Here is a 17393-nt window from a genome sequence, read left to right on the forward strand (position 1 = left end):
TCTCCTTTTAGCCACCACTGCTGAGGACAGACATGGAGCTTCCTGAGTGTTAAAGGTGCCTGGCAAAAGGGAAGTCAGAGGTACTTGGGAGAACAGCAGAAGTTGTTCCCAAACTGCCGGATCCTAATCCTGTAGATCATCAAATCAAGCCCTTGACAGGTCTCAACAAATGCTTAAAAGATAATAATGGTGACATCTGACACCTGCCAGTCACTTTTTAATTCATAAAGTGCCACCAATAAGAATGTCCATTTTGATCATCCTAGTAATTTGAAGGGACATTTATTGTTATACCCATTCTACAGATGAAGTTCAGGCTCAATGAAATTACTTGACTTGCCCACAGTCCTGCAGCTTATTAGTGTTTGAACCAGGATTTGGGCCCACATTTCTCTATCTCCTAGGCCTATATTCTTTTGAACATGCCAAGAAGAGAGAGACCAGTTCTTTTAGAAAGAATGAAGAACAGGACTTTCTTGTCAAATACCCGTACAGTGAAATTTACTTAAATATGTTGACTTTTAAAGTGAGACCAAGGTTGCCAGAGGTGAGAACCGTTTTTGCTGTTTTTATTTTTTTTTCTTTCAGAATGTGATAGATTTTCCAAGTGCTTCCACATCTTGATTTTGTGTCATTTGCCACTCGCCATGGCTCTGTGGGGGAGGCAGGGCAACTTCACCATGCCCATGTTGTGGAAGAGAAGCTCAGAGAAGCAAGGCTACCTGCATGGGTTCAGAAAGGACACTCCTGGGAAACTGGAAGGTCCTGACTATGTCTCATAGCTCATTGCCATATAAAGGGGTCCTCTTAATTGCTTTTATAGAAAAACCTCACTGTACTAGAAACAAGTAGTAGATTCCTTAGTTTTTGCTTTTTTTTTTCCCTCCATGTTTACCTCTTAGGTGAAAGTTGAATGAGGGGCACTGGGTTGGCTCAGTTGTTGCATGTCTGCCTTTGGTTCAGGTTGTGATCCCATGGTCCTGGGATTGAATTCCACATCAGGCTCCCTGCCCTACTATGTGTGTCTCTCATGGATAAATAAATAAAAGCTTTTTTTTTTTTTTTTTAGCTTTAAAAAAAAAGTTGAATGAGGTCCAGCAGTCATATAGGGCAAGAGGCATCCCAAAAAAGGGCAATAAGTAGAGTCACCCAGGAGAGGTGCCAGGGCCAGCCCAGCCCCAGGGCAGCATGACCTCCATCCTGACATGCAGTCCCAGTCCTGATGCTGTGGCTTTGGCAATGCTGAGTCAGGGAAGCAGAGGGTCATATTTCACAGAGATTTTTAGGAATATGGGTAGAGATAGAAGGAGTCTGAGCCTTCATTTACCTGAGAATCCACATGCACAGCAGCTTGCATTTCTCTGGGTGTGGCTGCTGGTTCCAAGTTTGGATGTGTTTGGCTCTGTGCCACCCTTCTGGACACATTTGGGTGACAAGGATAGCCAGAAATAGGTGTGGCTATGGGGGAGGTTGTCAGGATTATCCAGTCAGCCTTATCAATTAGAAATTAGTTTTTGGATCTCTATCTGCATCTCTTATTTGCCTATATAATAAAGCTATAAACCTTGTAGCTTAGAGGTTTAAAACGATGATTTCTTCTTCCTCCTGTGTCTGTGGGTCGTCATCTGGGTGTTGGCTAATCTCACCTGGGTTGGTTTCAGAGCTATAGGTTGGGTTTAGTTCTGCTCCCTGTATCTTTCCTCTTCCAGAGCCAAGGAACAACCTAGGGTAGGATGGTGATGGCAGAGGCACAAGACCCCAGCCAAACTGCTCGGCCCATGAAGTCACTTCTTCTTCTTGAGTCACTTTTACAAGTATTCCACTGGCTGAAGCCAGTCATGTAGCCAAGGAGGTCTGCCCTGCCCTTTCCAATGAGCTGAAGGGAGTGAATATTTTCTGAATTATCCAAACTCTTGATACCATCTGTCTGACTCCAGCATCCTGTTTGTTAATTGACTCCAACTCAGAGGGGGAAGAGATGTAACTAAGCATTATTGAAATTCCCCTGAACCCCCTGCATGGGTGAGAATGGGGTATGGGAGCTGAAGGTGGAGAGGCTTGGAGAAGAGGATCCAGCAGGTGAGGCTGCCTCCCTCTGGGACCAGCACGTCCTTGGGAATGGCTTGGGGTGTTGGAAGGCAGGAGGACAGGACAGGAATGAAAAGGAGAGGCACCAGAACATGACTGAACTGGGTTCTAATCCTAGCTTCCCTGTTTCTGAGCAAGCTACTCCCTCTCTAGGCCTTTGGCTCCCTATACATCACAAGAGGACAATGGCATATACCTCAGGGCAGGCAATTGTGCAGGGACAAGAGGCAGAAAGCAAGGACCCTGTGGTGAAGGAGTTTGGCCCAGATATGAAGGAGGAAAAAACAATAATATTTGAGAATATTTGGATTTCTTTATAGGAAGGAGGCTCTAGGAGAAGTCTGTAAGTAAAACAGAAAGAGGTAATGAGAGAGGTTGTGGGTGGGCTTCTGTTTCAGCTAGTGAGAAGGTCTTCTCACTTCCCTTCATTCCTTCAGGAAATATTTACTGAGCTGCTGCTACCAGGCACCAGCCAAGGTGCAGTGACTGCATCAGTGCATAAGACAGATGAAAACCTCTACCCTCATGGTGGAGTGGGGGCTGCATTTATTCAGCATTTACTGTCTTTTGGGCACTGTGCTGGGCTCAACATCCCTCCCCATGGCTGCCTGCAGCAAGTCAGAGGCACAGCTGGCACTGTTTGACCCCAGAACCTTCCCACTCTATGGCAGTCCTGACCCTAGGATGGCAGTTTGCAAGCAAGTCTGAGATTCTCGGAAGACAGGGAGACCAGAAGTAAGGAGACGGGCAGCAGCATATTAAGGCAGTTTCCAAAGACAGATGGGGGCTGTTTGCTGATGTGAGCAGAGACACCGGGCTGGGTTCCAAAGTGGGTGTGTGAGCATGGGTGGGCATCCTCGCTGCAGGCTAGTCTCTCTCCTGGCCTGTCCAGAGAGGCCAGAGGGGCCCAGTGGCCCTTTCTTAAGAATTAGGGAGCAGGGGTGACTCCAGGGGTCTCTGAACTACTTCACTCTTAAGACCAGCCAGCTCCCATCACTGGTGTCAAATGCACAAAGATAATGGGACCAAGACCTGCTTGAAATCAAAAAGAAATCTGGAACAGATGTTAGTTAGGAAACCCCTCTCCACCCCCATCCCCTGCCTTTTTTTTTTTTTACTTCGAATGGTAGGGTAATCTAACAATTATTGGCAGAACTCTGGCCCGTATAAGAAACAATCAGCTGCCTGGCCTGAGACTTAATAGAATCCCCAGCTTCTTTCCACTTCCTTCCCTGCTCAAGTTAGACATGCCTCAGGACCTGGATATGTCCTGCCCAAGGCGTGGATGGGCCCCACACCTCTAATTCAGGCTAGCCTTCAAGGCTGTCTCCTCTGCTCCACTTGGCCCATTGTCTTTCTCTATTCCTGAGTTTTCTCTCTAATCCCTCTTCCTATGAATCATGTGAGTTTGCCAGGTACACACATACACATTCATACAACCAGCATGCAGCTTTGAGTCTTGGCAGTTGCCAAGTGTTCATAATGGGGGTCATCCCCAGCCTTACAGGGCCAGCCAGAGACTTAATCCTCCTTGACCTCCATCTCTATGTGGGCCTTACTTAATGAGCAGGGATCTTGGTGCCTGCTGGACCTCAGCTCTTACCACTCTCTGTTGCTCTCACCACTTCAGCCACATTGGACTCTTTGTTGATCCTTGAAGCATAGACATGATCCAGGCCCAGGGCTATTACCTCTCCGTAATATACTCCTACCCTGGATACCTGCACAGATTGATCCCTCCTCCTTCTGGTCTTTGCTCAGTTGATAGTTTATCGGCGACACCTTCTCTTCAGCTTCTTTATAATACTACCCACACCACCACTCTCCCTTTCCCTGGTTTTATTTTCCCCCATCACTTACTACCACCTGACATATGGTATATGTTACTTATATTTTTGAAATTTTATTGTCCCTCTTTGCACATTGGGGTGTAAGTTCCAGAAAGGCAGGGGATTTGGTTGCTTTTGTTCAGTTTTGCACCCCTCGCATCTAGATCCTGGACATTGCACAATTCCAGGAGGTACCTTTTATATAGAATATAATGCAGAATATTATGTAGTAGTTCTACCCAAAATAGTACCCGAGGTTGGCCCTTTATAGATTTCAATGGCATGAATAAGCCATCTATCCTTGGCATAATTAAATCTCTTGGAAGTAGGATGTAATGCCCATACTTGAGTTCCTCATTCAAAGAATATAGAGGAATGAATTGGATGACACAGCTTTAGAAATTTAAATAGAAACTTTTCCCCTCAAAGATTTAAGCCAGTTTCTTGCTCTTTCTCCATATTTACTCTGAACCAAGAGATTTAATAATCAGGACATTAGAGGAATGGGCTGGAGACCCATGAGAATGACAGTTAATGCAGACAGACTCGAGTTCATTCATTAAGTCATCATCAGAAAACAGTTCCCTTGGGTCTCTTGCATTTCTGCATGCTTAGTGAGTAGAGGCACCAGATACTCTTATTCTGAATTCTCTTTCCAAGGACGTTTGTACAGCTAACAGCCTTGCTGGACAGAGATAACGTATCCTTCTGGATGGAACCGAGATCAGGCAGGATGGGTGTCCATTATAAAAGACTCGGGTTCCCTAAACTGAGGGTTTGCTCTCCTGTGGCATTTCAGTGGGTGTACAGCTATCATCTGGCCTACTTTATATGACTTCATGAGAACTGGGGCTCGGGAAAATGCACAAATGCTAATCCTCTGACTACTCTGTTGGAGTCTCTTCTCTTCTGGCAGCAGGCATGTAACAGTGGCAGCCCAACTCCTAACTTGTCAGCTCACAAGTTAGATAAAATCTCAGACCCTTCACAGTCCTTGGCACTCATTCATTCCTTTATCTGTTTAACATTTTAAACATCTTCTATTGAGTTAATTACAAAACTAATACCTGTTTGCTGTGAAACTTTTAAATAATACAAAAATATAAAAAGCCTTAAAAAGCAAATAACTCCTTTTCCCATTTGTCAGCAGTTGCTACATATTTCTCCGAGCTCTTGTGCATACATACATAATCTTCTCGTATGTGTGCCATCTCTCTTTCTCTCTGACTCATGCTCACGCTCATTGATTGAATTTGGGTTTTTAAATTAAGAAAATAAGCAGTAGAGGGGCTATCATGGGTACTTTCTGTATTAGCCTGTACAGATCTACCCCCTTCCTTTGAACAATGCATATTTTTCCATCCTCTGGATCTTCCATCCTCTGGATCTTCCATCCTCTTGATCTGCACAAGTGGTTTCCCAGGACTGAGTTCTTATACAAAGCATTGGAGGGGTGGCTGGGTGGCTGAGTCAGTGGAATATCCAACTTTTGGTTTCAGCTCAGGTCATGACCTCAGGGTTGTGTGATTGAGCCCCATGTCTGGTTCTGTGCTTAGCATGGAGTTTGCTTGACATTCTGCCTGAGTTTCCCTCTACCTCTCTTACCCCTGCTCATTCTCTCTCTTTATCTCTCTCATCTAAATAAATAAAATCTTTAAAAAACAAAGCACTGTAGATACACAAAGTGGAGAATATTCAAATATTCCATTTTAACCCAGGCAATTTGAATATAAATATTTAAATCAGAATTATGCAATGATGATAAATTTCTGTTGAAAAATATTTTCAGCACCAAAAGACATTAGGCCAATTCAAATCCATGATTTTTTTATAGTTAAACTATTAAGTTATCTCTATTTTTTCAGTCATAACAGTAGGTTACTAAAATAATGCTTATTTTTGTTCACTCCTTTTCCATGAAAACTTCACAATAGAGATCTGGTTTATGGATCAGTTTTTGATCCATACCAAGTTACATGATTATTGACTTGGGTTTGGTAAGTTTTCCTTTCCAGACCTTATTTCTATCAAGTTCCATTTTCCCTGGTCAAGTTGTATGTATCTACATGTTACCATTTTAATTTTTATCTATTGTCCATATATTTTATATTAATTATTTTTATAGATAATATTCACTAAGACTTGGAAAAAGACTTCATAATAATTATTTACAGCAAATCCTAGAGAAAGTTGGGACCAATTCCCTTTGGGCTTCCACAATGGCTTTCTGGCCCCAGCCTGGTCATCTATTGTATGGCTTGTCCAAATGGCCTCTGTTTCCTATCTCTTTGCCTTATGGAATATTCTTACTGTGCCCTTGGCTAGGCCAGTAGCAAATGGAGGTGGTGACATGTAGGATCGAATATCCTCGTGGCCAAAATTGGGAGTCTAAAACATCTTACTTTTGGTACATGAATGAATATAAGAATTGTTCCTGCTCTCTAGGTATAGAGGAATAAGGATGGATATGAAGAGCAATAAATCACCTGAGCTAAGGGCTAACAGAATCGAACTCAGTGCTCTGGGAGGATAGATGAAGACTCAAGTACCTCTTCAGGAAGTTAAGATAGGAACAACAACCATGTTCACCCGCTCACCCTAATATCGAAACATGTGATTTTATAAAGTGTTTCAGGAAAAAGGCTAAAATATAGACTGGGTGGGGGGAAGCTTTTTTGGTTAACTTTCAGTAAGCTAGAACTTTCCAATTACCTATAAACCCCCCCCCCCCCCCCCATCCCCTTGCCCTTTCCTGAACACTCTAGTTAATCAAGGTTGAACTGTGCCTCCCAGGGAGTCTCAGAGAAGTGCCCTTGAGCTTACTGAACATTTGGCTTCGGGGACAGGAAGACACTTATGTAGTGCTGTGTCTTTCAGACACAACAGGCTAAGTCATCTTCTTTGTCTCTTTCTAAACTGAGTATCTATTAATACAAACCTTGCCCACTGCTGGGGCACAGAGGGCTGGGCAAGAGAGGCTGCACGTGTGGCTGAGAAAGCTTTCGAGGCCATTATCTCCTGGGGCACAGCAGGAGCCAAAGTGGGTGTCATTAGAGGCCTCTAAAGGGCTGGTCTGCATCCCCCCAGAGACATAAAAGAGGGTTAATTACGAAGAGGAGCTGGCTGGACAAAGGACCAAAGACAAGAAATTGTAAACGGTAGAAAAAAGGACACAGTGAAGACAAGATAAGGTGGGAGTGGGAGCAGATCGCAGTTCCCTAAACAATCAATGCAGTGGGAAGTTTCTGGGCCCCTCTGTAATTGTGGGAGCAGGAGGGAAAAGGAGCTTTTAGAATACCATTAAGATAGGAATCTTCAAACCACGGCTGGCCCTAAATCCTGCAGAGCCAGACCTGGAAAGAAAAGGAGCACCCCTAGACTTCAAGCAGGGTTCTTTCTGTACATCCCACAGGTTCCCTGATCTCTTTCAATATTTAAGGACAATACTGTGCGTTTTTCATCTTTTGAAATCAGCCAACTTAATAAGAGTAATTGACTGTATTGCCTCTCTTGGCTTGCTCGTATGTGACATTTGTAATAAGACCCCCTCTTAGCAACTACTTCATAGATGTGCCTGAGACAGACCTACCAGAACAGCCATAGCCTGACCCTTCAGACTGTGTTAGGTACCAGGACAAGGGCTCAGCCTGAGATCATTGCTTGTTCCTGTACTGTAAGCAAACCTAAGACACAAAGAATCCTGCAATCAAAAAAGACTTGGATTTAAAAAAAAAAAAAAAAAGACTTGGATTTAAAGTTCAGCTTTGCTACGTGTTATCCGTGAAAATGTGGGTAGTCACTTCACCTCTCAGAGCCTTTGTCTTCTTCTCTGTAAAATGGACACAATAGTAGCTGCCACAAGGGCTCGTGGGATGCTACAGGGAAATGGCTCTGAGTCTAAGACTCTTCTCACTTTTTCACAGCCGTCCTCCCCTGCTGTCAGTGCCCCAGTCACACTCATTGCAGTAAGGGCGCTCTTTTAAGGGTGATAATGGTGTCCCCCTAGCAATGGTGATGACCAGAACAGGGGCACAACCTGATTTAGCCCCCAAATCAAGATATTGTATAACTAGAACAATCAGGATAGTTAGAGATGCTCCTCAGACACTGGGTTTATTAAACCAGGACGTTTTAGAGTGCTCTCTCTCACTTACTCAGCTGGTAAATGTGGCAGTTCACATTCGTGCTTGTTGTGTATATAGGTGGACATTTCTCTCTGTGGAATTTCTCAGGGATTGGCCAGATAATTAATTTCATGGCATATGTCATTTGCCAATGCTCCTGAGAAATCTGAAATACAGATAAATGCTTTTACCAGAAGTTATATTAGATTTAATATTTGATTAAGGGGTTGATAGATATCTAACGTTACATGGCAAATCTAGAGATAAATCTTGAGAATTTCTGCGTAACTCTGAGTCTGTCAAATTTCTTTGTAACCCATGGTGTTTTATTTCTTTTCCTACAGGCATTCAAGCACTCAAGACACCTTTACTCTTTCCCCCATCCTTGGCCTCTGCCACAGGCTCTGAGTTTCCCATGGGGCAGATAGCTTGAGGTAGCTGTGCCTCAGGTCATCCTCTCTCTTCTCTGCCCACACCTCTCACTACACCCGTAATGTCCTCAAGTCTGCCCAGTTGCCTGATGTAGGGGGTTGAATGGTGGTCCTCAAAAGTTATGCCTACCTGAAACCTGCAGATATGAGCTTATTTGGAAAAAAGGTCTTTGCAGGTGTAAGTTAAAAATCTTGAGATAAGATGATCTTGGATTATCTCAGTGGACCCTAAATCCAATGACAAGTGCCCTTACAAGAGACAGAAGAAGAGAAGACATGGCCAGAAAAAACAAGGCATGGGAAAAGGGAGACAGAGTTTGGAACAATGTAGTCACAAGGAATGGGGACAACTACCAAGAGTAGAAGAGGCAAGAAAAGATTCTCCCCTAGGGCCTCCAGAGGGGTGCTGCCCTGCCAACACCTTGATTTTAGACTTCAGGCTCAGAATATGAGAGCAAAAATTTCCATTGTTTTAAGCCACCAGTTAGCAATAGTTCATTGCGGCAGTCCTAGGACACTAGAACACCAGCCTAGCCTGCTTTCCACTCAGGACTGGTGTCCTAATCCTCTCTCCCATATTACCCCAGAGAGGTGATTTATGTGTACTCTGGGGTCCCCATCCTGTCTCCTTTACATTCACTTTTAATTTTCCTATTTACCTCAGAAAATTGTTCTTTTCACAATGTTCCATCTGCTCACCTGGTTCTCACTGTCCACTCTTTCCTTTGTGGTTTCCCTATATTCAGCTTTATTTAGTTCCCTTTAGCTTTTAATATTCAGGGTTTCAGACACATGCCTCTCAGCATGTGAGAAGATATCTGTGATTTGAGGCTGCAGTTAACAGGTGACTCCCCTATTCCTGTGCTCATGGTAGAGGTCCTCTAGAGCATCGTCTCTCCCTTTTCTCATTTCTCCTCTACAGCATCTGGCAGGGGGATTTTCTAGCACCTGTTCATCTGCTTACATTTATTTATAGGTGAGAAACTCACCAACCCCAGGGCAGCTTGTCTGCTTAGATTCTCTCTGCCTGTTAAGACCTTAAATTGGCCAGATATTGAGCCAAACTTGCTTGTTTGCCTGTAACTTCACCCTCTGCTCTTTTCCCCCCTCTAGAGTTACAGGGGATAGGCAGGCCCGCAATATTTGCAGAGAGCTGTCATCATCCCTAAGCCCTCAATAGCCCCTCTTTCTCCAGGTTGTTTGTGCCAGATGTGCTTCCCCGCTCAATTGGGGCACAGTGCCCTCTCCTCTGCAGTGTCTTCTCTAGCCCAGGCACCTCCATCACGGCTCCTGACAATGAGAAATGTTCTCTGGCCCCTTACACCACAACCCTGGGCGAAGGACTGGCCAGCCACTGCCCTTTTGCCTGTTTACCTCTCTTCCTTTCGGGAAGAGTCTATGTCCTACTCCTTATGATTCTGACAAGGCTGATCAAGAGTCTCAACCTTTTCACCACAGGGAGAACATGGATCCTAGCAGAGTACCTCATATCCCTGGATGCCCACTTGCAGGCATTCATTTGTGATCATGAATTGTGGTTATCATGTAAGCCCGAGCCCATCTTTCCCACTCCACTGGGAGAGGCCCTAGGAGAGACTGCTGCTGGCATAATGGAAAATGAGAAAGGTGGAGAGATTGATTCTCTGGTGATATACTTGAAGCATCTGGATTCAACTGTGTTGGATGCTGACACACCCCTGGATTTTTCAGTTGTGTGAACCCCAAAATTCCATCTTTGCCTGAGTTAGTTTGATTCACATTGCTGCCTTTGCCATTAAGAGTATTGACCAGTATATCCAGTGCAGACAGCGTTCCCCTATGGGTCTCTTAGGGAGGACTGGCTATGTTTGGCTATGGCCATTGCCAAGCCTCCTTGCTTCTTTCTGACTGCATTCAGCCATGGTCACCCAGCATCCTTCTTTCATGACATCCCAGCAATTATTTCATATTGATCACTGGAAGCCCAGCCTTCAGTCTTTGTCTCCTTTGCCCTATTTCTGGGCTCTGCTCCATTAGATAGATCTCTTACACAGAGGTATGTCCCTGTGTCATCACCAATGTCCTGTCCTCCTCATACTCAGGCGTCCTTTTGGCCTACTTGATAGTTCTGCATTCTTTACATGGGACCCACACAGCCAAGACTCCAAGAAAGACTATGCACACATGTAAGAAGGATCACCTTCACTCAGTCTAATTTAACCAGAAGAATAATGGCATTGAAAAACAATCTTTAGCAGTCAATGCTATAGTGAATTATGCAGCAAATCATAAGCATCACCCCTAAATATTATGTCTACAGGAAATGGCCTTGATTGTTAACTGGGAAACTTCATTAATTCAACCAGGTCAACATTTTAAATGATACTGTCATATAAATGCGGTGTGAAGGTTTACGTGCAGATCACTGTAAGGTATCCCTTTTTTTTTTTCTTCTTCTTCTTCTTCTTCTTTTTTTTTTTTTTTTTGTGAAGCCGACTAATGCTGCATTATGTTTTATTGTGCAATAAAATTATGTGCTAAAATTATGCTCATAAATGTACGCAAATGTAAACCAAGCTATTAGTTATGTTTTCACAGATAAAAGTCATTAGCATAGCTATCAAACTCTTCTCCCATTTGAATAACAGAATTATGTCTAGAGTCTCTGGCTGGCTTGCTGGGGTTCAGTCCCGGGGAGAACAAGTGTAAATCTTGCTGCCTGTCGATTCTGTGGGAGCAAGTATCCTGACCTGACTTGTGTCTGCCGAGGCAACCTTATGCCGAGCCTGCTAGGGTCACTGGCGGAGGAGGGACCCTTTCAGCATCTCTCAGCATCTTCCATCCCTGGGAAGTCATTCTTAACACCTCCCCACCTACTTCCTGCTAATTAGACTTATCGAAAAACAATTGCAGATCTTTTGAGATTTCAGGAGGCTGACAGCATCTTTTAGCAACAGTCACAGGGAAACAAAGTTTCATGTATAATTCATGAGGTGCGTGGTCATCCTGGTGGGAAATTATCTCCTGACAGACTCTGCGGTGGTGGTGTCCTGTCAGAATGGCCTACAGTGTATAATTAAAACCTGAACAGAACAAATTAATGCTGATTACTTTATAAACAGTTTGAAAGCTTGAATTCTGTTCCCTGTCTTGCAAGAAGAAAACAGATATTTCAGAAATGTGTAGATCTCCCCCCACCTCACTAATAGTTCTACTAATAAAGGACCCTTGAATAGATATTACGGTTCACATTCTTTGTCCTCCAGTTTGCTGCCATGAAGCACAACTGCCCTAAGTCAGAGGCACCAAACCAAAAATTTGGCAGGTGCTAAATTTCTGTGGTGACAGTGTCTGCCCCTCTTCTGTACATGTATATTTGTCTGTCTGTCTGGGCTGACAAAAGCTCTAGCATTACAGAATATGAACACAGTAAGGGCCCTAGCAGGTCAGCTAGTTACACCCCTTACTTTAGAGATTGGGTTGCCAAGACCATTGAAGGAAGCTTCTGGCCCAGGGTCAGGCAGAGCTATGATGAGATACCAGGGTTGCCAATCCAGAGCTCCTTCCAGAGCCCTGTATTTGGAGCAATGGCAGCTGCAATATTAAACTTACATTTTTGAATACTGATCAAGCGTCAGGCACTGGGCAAATCTCATTGAATTCTCATGTTCCTGTGAGGTACATACTGTTATTATCCCCATTTTTCAGATGAGAAACCAAGGCTCAGAGACATTTAGGTGCTTCCCAAGGTGCCTCACTTGGCTGAATGCCTAGATCATTTTACTTTCCCCCCATCCTCATAGATGTCAACTTCATCCAAGCCCCCTCCACTTTTGCCTAAACTGTGGCCCCGGCTTTCTAAGCGGTCTCTCTTACTGTCTCTGACTTTCATCTCTTCAGATCAGTTCTCCACATCTCAGCCAGAACTCACTTTCAGAAACCGGAAATAGATCATTTTACCTTTAACATGAAATAATCAGTTCAATAAACCTTTATTGAGCTTCTGCAGTTTGCTGGGTACAGGGTCAGAGTGCAGTGTCAGTGACTAAAACAGACATGGTGCTTGACCCCGTGGAACTTAAGTCAGGTGGAGGGGACAGATGGCGGGCTCCCTGCTACTCTTGAGTCAAGGCCCAAACTCTTCAACATGCTTGAAAAGGCTCTCCTAACCCTGGGCCCTGCCTCTTTCTCCAGCTTTACCTCCAACAGCCCTTCCTGCCTTAGACCAGTTTAGAAAAGCAAGGAAATAGGTCTCAGCTGGCTTTTTTTTTTTTTAAGATTTTTTTTTATTTATTCATGAGAGACACAGAGAGATAGAGAGGCAGAGACACAGGCATAGGGAAAAGCAGGCTCCATGTAGGGAACCTGACGTGGGACTCGATCCCGGGTGTTCAGGACCAGGCCCTAGGCTGAAGGAGGCACTAAACCGCTAAGCCACCCGGACTGCTCCCAGCTGGCTTTTTTCATTGCAAAAACCTGAGTTGAACCTTATGCCCCTCTGGCCCACCTAGCCCACAAGGAACCCATAGCTAGAGTCCTCTTTTCATTAAGGGAAGTAACATAACATGACCTCATATCACATCCCTCCAGGCCTAACCACAGATGGAGATGATGTGACTGGGTGAAACAAACACAGGACTGAGCCAAATAGGAGTTCAGATTCTAGCTCAGCCTCTTAGCAGGTGGCCGATTTGGACATGTTACCATCTGTGAGCCTTAGATTTTTCATAGGTAAAAAGGGGCTTTTGGTTTGATGTAGTCCCTCTTGTTTGCTTTTGCTGCTTTTGGTTTTTGTCAGATAAGCAAAATCATCACCAAGACCTATGTCAGGGGGCTTGCTACTTATATTTTCTTCTAAGAATTTTTTGGTTTCAGGTCTTCTGTTCCAATCTTCAATCCACTTTGAGTTAATATTTGTATGCAACATAAGAAAGTGGGTCCAGTTTCATTCTTTCACATTTGGCTGTCCAGTTTTCCCAGCACTATTCATTGGAGAGACTGTCCTTTCTCCATTCTATATTCTTGCCTCCTTTGTCATAGATTAATGGGTTTATTTCTGAGCTCTATGTTCTGTTGATTTATATATGTCTGTTTTTATGCTGATACCATACTGTTTCAATGACTTATAGCTTTGTAACATAGTTTGAAACCAGGACATTTCTTTTCATCGTTTTATTCTCTTGACCTTCAGTATGCACACTTCAGGAAGTACAGACACCTGTACTGCAAGTGGAAGCTTGCCCACCTTCAATCATCTCCATTTTACAGAGGTCAGTGGCAGTGTGGCCTTGTCTACGATGTCCAAGGAAATCCCTGGCCAACTCCAGACTCGGGGAATTCCACTTTTCACTCCGGCTTTGGCAAGGAGTTGGGGTCTGGCAAAGACAAGGCTTGGTTTGTTGCAGTGTTTTCTGACTGATGATCTCTGAATCTTATAGAATATAAGAAGTAGCACTCACATGGGCAGAGAAGACCTTGAGGGTGAGAAGTACTATGAAGGATATCTTGGAGTTAGGGTATCTTTGGCTCCATTGGTTCCAGGAACAACACCTGCCCAGCTAGATTGTGGGGAATAAGGGTGGCTCACAGGCCAACTTAATTATATAGTTGTTCTGGATGTGCCTTATACAACACTAGGGAGTGCCATTCATATCTTATTCATTGTATAATAAATGCCATTACCTGGCAGATGGCAGGTAAGACATCTCAATAAAGGAGTGCCTTTCTCAGACTTGTTTGAAACATTCCATAGGCTGGTGATGGTGCTGATCAGATATTGATTCCTCCACCTAGCTCCTAACTATAGAATCCATTCCTTACCTGTCCTCCTGGTCTGAAATGTGGTGGTTCTTCCCCTTCAAAGCAGTGCCTGGCCCTGCTGTGCCAGACCTTATAGGCTGGGTTCAGACACTGCTTAGGTAGAGCCATGCTCTGCCTGAGGAGAGAGTAGACTCAGGGTCCAAACACTCAAATGAAGTTCCCAACTACAAGATTTCAAAAAAAAAAAACCTTTTCCCCAGAGACAGTCTGGGGAGTAAATGCTAGATGTCAGTGCCAGTTCATCCCCCAACTTCCCTAAGAGTAAGAATATCTCACTATGCCTTCTAGAGTGTGGGCATTCTAGACCTGACCAGGGAAGCTGGCACCTGACTTTATATCAATGTGTGGGGCAGCAGTGGAAGTTGCAGGTGGTGGTTGCAGCACAGACAGCCTCTCCTCACATTCTGTCTTCTACAATTTTAATTCATGCTGTCATTTTTACATTTCTTGGCACTGAATCCTTACCAGCACTTTCAGTGAAATCTTCTGATATTTTATTCCTTTTTTTTTTTTTCCTTTAAGGGCATGAGATCTTCGGCACACCAGCAATATTTAGTGCCAACACTGTGTAGTTTTAGAGGAGTATGTGAGCTCATACGATTGTTGAGGCTGATGGGAGAAAGCTGCAGAAGGGGCCAGAAGGATATCTGTTCTCTGTCTTAGCGAAGAGCAAGCAGAGAAAGGCACACACTTCAGACTAGGAATGGAGATTAAACACCAGGGAGAGTTTACTAAGAGAAAGAAATGCAACCTGCACAGTCTATCTGCATGGAATGCTTTCAAGCATTCCTGAATGCCACCTCTCTGTGAGACACTGTATTCAGGGACTGTGGATCTGAAGATGAGCAAGAACTCATAGAACTTATAGTGGATGTTGGGAGAAAGAGGTAAACAAGTAATTAGATGTTTACAACTCTGAGGGAGCAGAGGTCTTTTTTTAATATATATATTTTATTTATCCATTCATGAGAGACAGAGAGATAGAGAGGCAGAGACATAGGCAGAGGGAGAATCAGGCTCCATGCCGGGAGCCCGACGTGGCACTTGATCACAGGACTCTGAGATCATGCCTTGAGCCAAAGGCAGAGGCTCAACTGCTGAGCCACCCAGGTCTTTTTTAAACAAGAAATTTAAAAGCCATATAAGAGACTGATACACTTGAAGACATTAAAAGTTTAAAGTTCTATACAATAAAAGATACAAATAAAATTAATAATAATCAAAAGATTGGTAGAAGAGTTATGACATATACCACACATGAAGAATTTTCAACTGTAATTCATAGAATGCCTACCAATCAAAAAATAAAAAATGGCAAAGGATACATGTTAGTGATCTATTGATACTTAACAAATTACCTCCCCGAATTTAGTGGCTTAAACATTTATTATCTCATAGCTTTTGAAAGTCAGGAACACAGGCATGGCTTCACTGGGGCTTCTTGCTCCAGATCTCTCCCAGGCTGTAGTGAAGATGTTGGCTGGGGCTGAGTCATCTTCAGCTTGACTGAGGAAGGACCCATTTCCAAACTCATTCATGATTGTTGATGAGATTCTGTACCTCACTGGCTGTTGGCTAGAAGCCATATGGGCTTCTCCAGAAGACAGCTAAATACATGGCAGCTTGCTTCACCAGACTGAGGAAGAGTCAGAAAAAAGAGAGAGAGAGAGAGAGAGAGAAAGAGAGAGAAAGAGAGCAAACAAGATGGAAGTCACCATCTTCTGGAACCTAACATTGGAAGACAAACTATCATCTTTGCATTTCTGTTCATTAGTAGCAAGTCACTAGGTCTTTAAGGGAAGGAGATTATATAAGGGCATGATCACCAAAGGATGAGGACCATAGGGGGCCATTTAGAAGTCTGCCTGCCACAGGATACAAATGGGCAGTCCATAGAGAAATGACTATACACTTAAGAAAAGATGCCCAGCTTCACTAGTAATGAGGAAAAATGCATATTCAAGTGATAAAGAGAAGTCATGTTTTATTAATCGCATTAAGGGCAATTAAATACTGATGACATCTTGTTTTAGTAAGGGTTTGGGGAAACAGGTATTACTATGCAGTATTGGTGGAAGAGAAGATAGTTACTGGACATAGCTCCTTAACCAACAAGAGAACTTCTAAGACTCTAGTGCAGAAAAATACAGGTGCCCAAAGCTTTATGTTCAAGAATGCTCATGGAGGGATCCCTGGGTGGCGCAGTGGTTTAGCGCCTGCCTTTGGCCAAGGGCGCAATCCTGGAGACCCGGGATTGAATCCCACGTTGGGCTCCCGGTGCATGGAGCCTGCTTCTCCCTCTGCCTATGTCTCTGCCTCTCTCTCTCTCTCTCTCTCTGTGTGACTATCATAAATAAATAAAAAATTTAAAAAAAAAGAATGCTCATGGAAATAGTGTTTGTAATAGTGAAAAATGAAACCATAGGTATGCCCACCTGTGAAGATGATTAAGTACATTATTAGACAACTAATGTATGGGATTCAAGACAGAGATAACAAAAATGAGGTAGATGGAAAGATCCTCATAACATATTTTTAAGTAAACAAAACAAATTGCGGAATAGCTAGTGTCATGCTAAATACAAACAAAAGCACCTAAAAACCATCATTTTTCCATATGCACATGTATGTGTAAAGATACCTATTGAGAGTATGGAAAGACACAGACCAAGGTGATGCTAACGGTTACCTTGGGGATGGGGGAAGAGTTAGGAGGGGGGACAGATGGCTAAGGGGGGTTTCCTTTTATCTTTGTAGTCTTAGCTTTTACAAGAAGAATGTGTACATATATTATTTAATTAAAAAGTAACTGAAGAGAATGGATATTTTTGAAACACAATTATCATCAATAGAAGTAACATAATCAGAGTTCTCTTGAGATTGGAAGTCCTTCCTCCAAGGAAAAGAGAGCATGTTGTAGACATGATTCTCGATCTGAGCCCTGAATGTCATTAACGGATATAAACCAGATTGGGGGACAGCCTGGGTGGCTCAGCAGTTTAGCGCCGCCTTCAGCCCAGGGCATGATCCTGGAGACCCGAGATGGAGTCCCATGTCAGGCTCCCTGTATGGAGTCTGCTTCTCACTCTGCCTGTGTCTCTGCCTCTCTCTCTCTCTTTCTC

The sequence above is a fragment of the Vulpes vulpes genome, chromosome 11 (assembly GCF_048418805.1).
Source record: "Vulpes vulpes isolate BD-2025 chromosome 11, VulVul3, whole genome shotgun sequence".
Lineage (NCBI taxonomy): Eukaryota > Metazoa > Chordata > Mammalia > Carnivora > Canidae > Vulpes > Vulpes vulpes.